This window comes from Hordeum vulgare, chromosome 6H (genome assembly GCF_904849725.1).
Source record: "Hordeum vulgare subsp. vulgare chromosome 6H, MorexV3_pseudomolecules_assembly, whole genome shotgun sequence".
Classification (NCBI taxonomy): domain Eukaryota; kingdom Viridiplantae; phylum Streptophyta; class Magnoliopsida; order Poales; family Poaceae; genus Hordeum; species Hordeum vulgare.
The window spans coordinates 55,987,249-55,996,115 of NC_058523.1; positions in this window are offsets into that span (position 1 = coordinate 55,987,249).

Below are 8,867 nucleotides of genomic sequence, written 5' to 3' on the forward strand. Positions count from 1 at the left end.
TTTTGGTCCCGGACCCGTGCTCGTTGGCTTCCCCCGCTACGCATAGAGCATCCCTGCCCTTCCATTTCACCGTTAGCGCGCCGTAGCATCACCCCCGTCGAAACTCGACCACCGCCGTCCTCCCCACTCGTCGCTGGGGATGATTCCATCCATCTTCAGCACTGCCACCACCACCACCACCACTCGACGTGGCATTGAGTACATGTTCGATCCCGCCCCTCAACGCGCAAAATGGGCCCGTGTGGCGCATTTTTAGTGAGGCCGCATGCCCTTCAGCCGTGTTTATGGTCGTCGGCGACCCTCCGATCGTTAGAGTTGAACTGGCCCCATTGGGGCTACCCCCTATGTCATACTGGCCAGTGGGCCACGGGCTCCACCAGTTAACCATGGTCAACTGGCTGACTGGGCACTGCCCACCCACTGACCAGTGGGCCACACCCTCCTGGCCCTATAACGTGTGGGGCCATCTCATTAGCCACTAATTAATACTCCCTCCATTCCAAAATATAAGACTTTTTAGGTATTTCACTAGAAGACTACGTACGGAACAAAATGAGTGAATCTATACTCTAAAATATGTCTATGTACATCCGTATGTAGTTTATAGTACAATCTCTAAAAGGTCTTATATTTAGGAACGGAGGGAGTAGTTTAATACTGTTAATTTAATTAAGGACTCCGCTACATAGCGGCGCTGCATCTCGGTCTTCCGATGCGGCGGCCAGCTAATGCATGTAAAAATTAGTGTGTCCCTCTAATCACATATTCACATTACTTTAAATAGCTTGGACATGGAGACGAAAATCTCCTTTTCTTTATCACGCATGCTTGCAATGACGTCATCAAGATTCCCTTTAACGTTAGAAATTCAAAAAGTTTTATCTCTAAAACGATTAATTTAATTGATGATCTGTTTTCATAATTGTCTTTGTCGCGATGAGATCTTCGAAACTAGATCCCATATTGACATGTTTTGACGACCTTTTTTTTCATCCATATTTGCCACATTGTTACACTTACTTGTTATATTTGTAAACACTAAGTTGCTTGATAAAATATAACTAAAATGCCATGTTTTACAGTTGTCAGATTTATTATCTTAAGTTGTCATTCTTTACATGCAATTGTAAAACATGGTAATTTTGTTATATTTTATCAAACAAGTAAGTTTTATAAATATGACAAGTAAGTGCAACAGTTATATTTTATCATGCAAGTAAGTGTTTACAAATATGACAAGTAAATGAAACAATGTGGCAAATATGGATGAAAAAAAAAGTTGTCAAAACATGTCAATATGGGATCTAGTTTCGAAGATCTCATCGCGACAAAGACAACTGTGAAAACAGATCCTTGATCAAATTAATCGTTTTAGAGATAAGACTTTTTAAATTTCAAACATTGAAGGGAATCTAGCTGACATTATTACATGCATGCCTGGTAAAGAAAGAAGGTTTGTCGCTGCATGTCCAAACAATTTGAGCACTCTAGCACACTGATCACATGTGCTTGCATGACTTTTGTAGTGATTAGCAAAAATACTATAGCACGATAGCGACACATGCAGAAGTATAATACATGCGAGACAGAGTGTCCATGCATTGCACCCGCCGCATGAAAAATCCGTTGTGCGACGCTTCTAGTTAGATTTTCCCTTTAATTAAATAATAAGTTTGACTTAAAACTCACACTCGCATATGGTTTCGGCCCTAAATCCGTGTGTCTATGACAGATGGGACCCACTAGTTAGTTTGACCAGTCAATAGAGGTTGTTGACAGTTGATGTCATGCTCATGCAATAAAGACTATTTTTGATTAAAATATATAGATATTAAATTCAAAATATTATTAAAACTTTGAAAATTAATATAAAATAATTTGTAAGTTAGATGAAAATAATTTATATATTGAAAATTGCTCAGAAAAATCCAAAGAATTTGAATGCGCTATCCGTTCATGTGTCACATGCTCCTAGCATGATGAACATGGAACTTTACTCCCTAGTTCATCCGACTCGTAGTAGCCAAAGACCCGAGAAATATCGTGAGATATTTTTCCTGCTCCGTCCATGACGTGTAGTACTGTGTTAGCTCATGCCTAGCATTGCATATTGTCATGGCATGCATCGTGATGCATTTGTCTGCCTTTATTTATTGGTTCTTCCCCCTCTCCTTTCCCGTAGACGCCGAAGTTGATGCTGCTACTCGGTACGACTACCCTCTTGACGACCAGCCTTTTGCAGCAAAGCAACAAGGCAAGCAAACCCCCTTGATCATCCATATATTGCCCATTATTTCTCCCTCATGCTTGCATTAGATTTTGCTGCTGTTGTAGATAGCTCCTATTCTGATGCATAGCATGTTTTTGATAAACTTTTACTGTACCATACTATACATTAAATGCTTAGTATAGGTGGAGCAGTGATCCCCATTAACCCCTTAGTCCCAGTTGCCCCTGCTTTATCATCGAAGACTCGATCAACTGACCAACGAGCCAAGACCCATCACATCACTTCACACCCCCTAGTTGTACGACTCTACAGGGATACTATCGAGTACTCAGGGTGACACCTCATTATGTGCTTCTCATGTTAGCTTTGTAGTGTAGCTAACCGGCTGTGGTTCACGGAGGGTGATTCCTCCTTCACCACTTCCGATAACGACACTGACGTGCAACCCCTCAAGCATGGACCATCGAGGGTGATTCCTCCCTGGTCACCTTGGTGGTTGCATTGATAGGAATCCATCGATGGTGATACCTCGGATTCCTCTGATGTTACAGCCACACGGTTACTTGACCTTACTACTGGGAACTTGATGAAAGGTGTGTTGCGGGTGGATAACCGCGTGGATGTGACGAGGCATGGCGGGGCATTCTTGGCCCTTGCTACACATCCTGAAGACAGGGCGACGGGACCACATATCGTGGATTGATGATCATCACCGCAAGTTAATTAAAACATTAATGAGATTTGGATATTTGATCTGAGTTGGTCGTTGACCTCTTTCGTACTAACCTTCACGTGGGAGAAGTTATGGGTACTCAATGTCGTTGTATCAGTCGAAGCTCTACGAACATTAGCATTTGAGCGACGCGCGCCCGAGTGGTCCGCGTAAGCATTGATCTTGTATTAGAGGTGCCATGACTGATCTCGGCCGCCCACACAACATGCAGGAGCGCAAAGGGCGATTGGCCCAAGACCCCTGCGCGCTTAACAAGTAGATCGACGTGTTGATCTTCCAAGGCCAGGAATGACCAAGGAAAGTGTGTCCAACCAGAGTTGATCAAGCGTGTTGGGAAATGTGGTGCACCCCTATAGGGATGAATTGAACTATTCGAAAAGCCATGTCCACAGTAACAGGATGACTTGGAATTGTATCTCCATCTAATAAAACTAAAATTGTGACTTAACTGGACTGTTTGGCTCCAAGATTGTTTTCTTGTAGGGAGTCGAGGAAGAATCTATGGGCGTGACTTAATTAAATTTGCTGCAACAATATGACTATATATGAGTTATTGTTCTGTACTCTTCTAATACTGCAAGACACTAAAGATGCTAGTCTTCATAGGACTAGTACCTTCTATCTATTCTCGCATTACTGCAGTCAACCCAAAGATATAGCCCCATTCCTTTGATACTGATGCATACCTAGCACAGTTCTGATGTCAGTCTTGCGAGTACTTTGGATGAGTACTCACCGTTGCTTTGCTACCCTTTTCCTTTTGATACGATTGTCGCGACCAGATGATGGAGCCCAGGAGATGGCGTATCGCGCCGACGACGACTACTACCCCGACGGTGCCTACTACTACGTGGAGGCCGCTGACGACCAGGAGTAGATTAGGAGGTTCCCAGGCAGGAGGCCTTGCCTCTTTCGATCGATGTATCTTTTGTGCTAGTCTTCTCTAAGGCACAAACTTGTTTTCTATGTCTGTACTCAGATATTTATTGCTTCAGCTGACTCGTGTGTTTTCCGAGCTTATGTATACGAGCCCTCGAGGCCCGTGGCTTGTAATATGAAGCTTGGATGACTTTTATTTGTGTCTAGAATTGTTTTGTGATATTGATTAGTGAGTCCTTAAGCTTGTTCATACACATTTGCGTGCATGATTAGCGTACGATCAACTCGAGGGCGTCACATAGCCCTAGAGTGGAGCACCCTACCACTTATTCTTGAGACAGGCGGTACCTATTCTTGAGATGCACAGTATCGAAGGAGCTGCAATGATTTCCAAGCCAATTGGAAACATATCACAACATGCCACCATCATTCAGGAGATCACCGCCATGATGAGGGGAGGTCGAGAGGTAGTGGTTAAAGCTACTAAGAGACAATGTAATCATGTTAGCCACTACTTAGCCCAATGGGTAGACGTGTGGTTAAGAAGGACGTTGGGTTACAATCACGCACTCAGAGGGTTGTAAACTTTTGTGAACTCGATAGCAACGATCCAGGTTAATTAATATACAACCCTTTTCCCTTGAAAAAAAGAACATAGTAACACGAGATGATGCCTCACAAAAGAGAAAAATATATTTTTGATCCCTCAAGTTTCACAAAAATATAGACTTGGTCCCTTAAAAAATATGGTATGCATTTGGTCCACAAGTCTCAAAACCGGACAAGTGTTGGAATTATGCCCTAGAGGCAATAATAAATGTATAGTTATTATTATAATTCCTGTATCAAGATAATAGTTTATTATCCATGCTATAATTGTATTGAATGAAGACTCATTTACATGTGTGGATACATAGACAAAACACCGTCCCTAGCATGCCTCTAGTTGGCTAGCCAGTTGATCGATGATAGTCAGTGTCTTCTGATTATGAACAAGGTGTTGTTGCTTGATAACTGGATCACGTCATTAGGAGAATCACGTGATGGACTAGACCCAAACTAATAGACGTAGCATGTTGATCGTGTCATTTTGTTGCTACTGTTTTCTGCGTGTCAAGTATTTATTCCTATGACCATGAGATCATATAACTCACTGACACCGGAGGAATGCTTTGTGTGTATCAAACGTCGCAACGTAACTGGGTGACTATAAAGATGCTCTACAGGTATCTCCGAAGGTGTTAGTTGAGTTAGTATGGATCAAGACTGGGATTTGTCACTCCGTGTGACGGAGAGGTATCTCGGGGCCCACTCGGTAATACAACATCACACACAAGCCTTGCAAGCAATGTAACTTAGTGTAAGTTGCGGGATCTTGTGTTACGGAACGAGTAAAGAGAGTTGCCGGTAAACGAGATTGAAATAGGTATGCGGATACTGACGATCGAATCTCGGGCAAGTAACATACCGAAGGACAAAGGGAATGACATACGGGATTATACGAATCCTTGGCACTGAGGTTCAAACGATAAGATCTTCGTAGAATGTGTAGGATCCAATATGGGCATCCAGGTCCCGCTATTGGATATTGACCGAGGAGTCTCTCGGGTCATGTCTACATAGTTCTCGAACCCGCAGGGTCTGCACACTTAAGGTTCGACGTTGTTTTATGCGTATTTGAGTTATATGGTTGGTTACCGAATGTTGTTCGGAGTCCCGGATGAGATCACGGACGTCACGAGGGTTTCCGGAATGGTCCGGAAACGAAGATTGATATATAGGATGACCTCATTTGATTACCGGAAGGTTTTCGGAGTTACCGGGAATGACGAATGGGTTCCGGGAGTTCACCGGGGGGGGGGGGGCAACCCACCCCGGGGAAGCCCATAGGCTTGGGGAGACACAGCAGCCCTTAGTGGGCTGGTGGGACAGCCCCAAGGGGGCCTATGTGCCAAGAGAAGGAAATCAAAGGAAAAGAAAAAAAAAAGAGGGAGGAAGTGGGAAGGGAAGGGGACTCCTCCCACCAAACCAAGTCCAACTCGGTTTGGGGGGGGGAGTCCTCCCCCCCTTGGCTCGGCCGACCCCTTGAGGGTCCCTTGGACCCCAAGGCAAGGTCCCCCTCCCTCCTCCTATATATATGGGGCTTTTAGGGCAGATTTGAGACGATTTTCTCACGGCTGCCCGACCACATACCTCCATAGTTTTTTCTCTAGATCGCGTTTCTGCGGAGCTCGGGCGGAGCCCTGCTGAGACGAGATCATCACCAACCTCCGGAGCGCCGTCACGCTGCCGGAGAACTCTTCTACCTCTCCGTCTCTCTTGCTGGATCAAGAAGGCCGAGATCATCGTCGAGCTGTACGTGTGCTGAACGCGGAGGTGCCGTCCGTTCGGTACTAGATCGTGGGACTGATCGCGGGATTGTTCGCTGGGCGGATCGAGGGACGTGAGGACGTTCCACTACATCAACCGCGTTCTCTAAACGCTTCTGCAGTGCGATCTACAAGGATACGTAGATCACTCATCCCCTCTCGTAGATGGACATCACCATGATAGGTCTTCGTGCGCGTAGAAAAATTTTTGTTTCCCATGCGACGTTCCCCAACAACAAGTTTGGTCCGAAACCATATTTTAAGCATTTGACTGGGTTTGACCAGGTTTGACCATGTTGACCAGGTTTAACCGATGAATGGTAAATTTAAAAAATAGCAAATGATTCCAAAAAAACTGAAATTTTGTGGCCACCAAGATGCTTTGGTGCGCTAGGTGCGTGGAAAATTGTGTGGTGTTTTGACATTTGAGGAGCTCGTAAAAAATGGCTCACAAAAAAGACATATTTTTGCGAGAGCTCCTGAGATGTTATTTCACCACAAAACTTTACACGCACCTAGCACATCCTAGAATGTTGATTGTCACAAAATTTAAGATTTTTATGAATTTGTTTTGTTTTTTTAAAATTTACTATTCATTCATCAAACCTGGTCAAACCCCGATCAACTTGTTCAAAATCTGGTTTTGGACCAAAATTATCTGGTTTTGAGACTTAAAGGAGCAAATATATGTCGAAAAATCTTGAGGGTCCAAGTCTATACTTTTGGGAAACTTGAGGGCCAAAAACGTATTTTTCACCTCACAAAAAGTGCCAAAGCAGTTGCCAACCCGACGATGGACAACATCAAGAAATTCATGTGCCGAAGTACTTGCAAAAATGACCAAAACTCGTTGAATTAACACAATAGTAGACCGACACACGTATGGTCAAGATTGGTGATCATGCATATCAACGGGCACCACCCCGATCTAGACAGGCAGCCCCGTCAGCATCGACAAACCAAGGCAATGTCCTTGCTTAGAAAGACTCGAATAAGAGGATGTTGGAGGCGACAACATTGTTACCATTGATTCCCATTGAGACACATCGATATACTTGTCTATGAAGGCAAGTGGAGAAAATACACACAAGCTCGTCAAAAATACTGAAGCAAACCAACCCAATACAAGGTGGACGTGGCTAGCGGCGCCCGAGCGTCCGTTGATGGGATGAAGCACTTTTTCAAATATGGAAGGAGCAACCGATGTGCACCACACCGTCCATAAAAAAAGAAATCTTCTCCACACCTGTATTTGTTTGGTGGTTCAAAAAGTTTTTAAAACTATAACTTTTGACTTAAGCATCAAAATCCAATTTCGTTTTCACAACTGGGTTTCTTGCGACGAGTTCCCAAAACTAGATCTCATGTCGATAGGTTTTAGGCAACTTTGTGTACATTGGCGACAACTTTAGTGCTAAAGGAAAACAGCTTCATTTTTTTCTTATTAGGTTAGTTTGTTCAAAAATTCACGCAAAACATGAGGCACCTTTAGTGCTACATATAAGCAACTTCACCGCACTATGTGTATCAATGAATTTTGCTAACATTATCCCAACTTGTCTATCGTGATTGCTCAGTTGCCTACCGTGGATGGTCAGTTGCCTACAACTGATGCCGAGTTGCCTACAATACCATAAAAATTGGCCTACCATTGATGTCTAGTTGCCTGCTATTGGTAATTAGTTACCTACCATTGTTGCGCAGTTGTCTAACTTTACAAATCAGTTGCCTAGAATAATATGAAGTTGTCTGTCACAAGCCAACTCATGTGTACTCTCACTCTAATTTGATATCTAGACAAAAGCAACCACATACGGAAAAAAACTAAGTTCACTGTTGATGAGGTTAATGGAGGCAAAACAAGGATAATGACTTTGAGATCATTATGCGCTCGAGTATCGCACAGAAACCGTTAACAACTTTTGGGTTGTTTTTGTACAACTCCAGTGCATTCAGCAAGTAACTCATGTGTATTTTCCATTACTATATCTAGAGATTTAAATGATTTTTGCGGGCAACTCCTGCAAAAAATATGAACAACTTGCGTCTGTTTGTGGGAAACTGTGTGATCCACACACACACACACACACCCACCCATAAAACTTTTCATCACTGAGACACAACTTCTCATCTGCCCCCACTTATGCAACTAATCAACACCCATGACTTGACTAGCCGACATCCAGGCGCTCGTTAGTATTACCGGAAGACTCTGTGAAAAGGAAAGCCCAAGGCAACCATACATGCCCACATAGTTTTGAAGTTTGGAATAATGATAGACAACTTAGATACCATAATTTTTTTTCAAAATTGTAGGAAAAATAGGTCCCTTGATGGACAACTTAGGTCTCATCTTCCCTCACTTCGCAACTGGTCCTCGCGTTTTGAGCAACTCCTTATCATCGTGTGAGCAACTCATTCTCATCCTATGAGCAACTCATGTATTCGTCAAGCTCTCGACCCCACTCCTCTCCAACCCCACTCATCACATGCATGATAGTTTAAAAATCCTAAAATAACTCTAGCATTACTACTTTAGGCACAAAAGTAGTGAAACATCATATCATAGAAATAGTAAAAAATGACATCACAAAAAAACACATAGGGTTATCCAACTTATACTATTTTTGCACACAACTTCGTGCAAAAAATATGA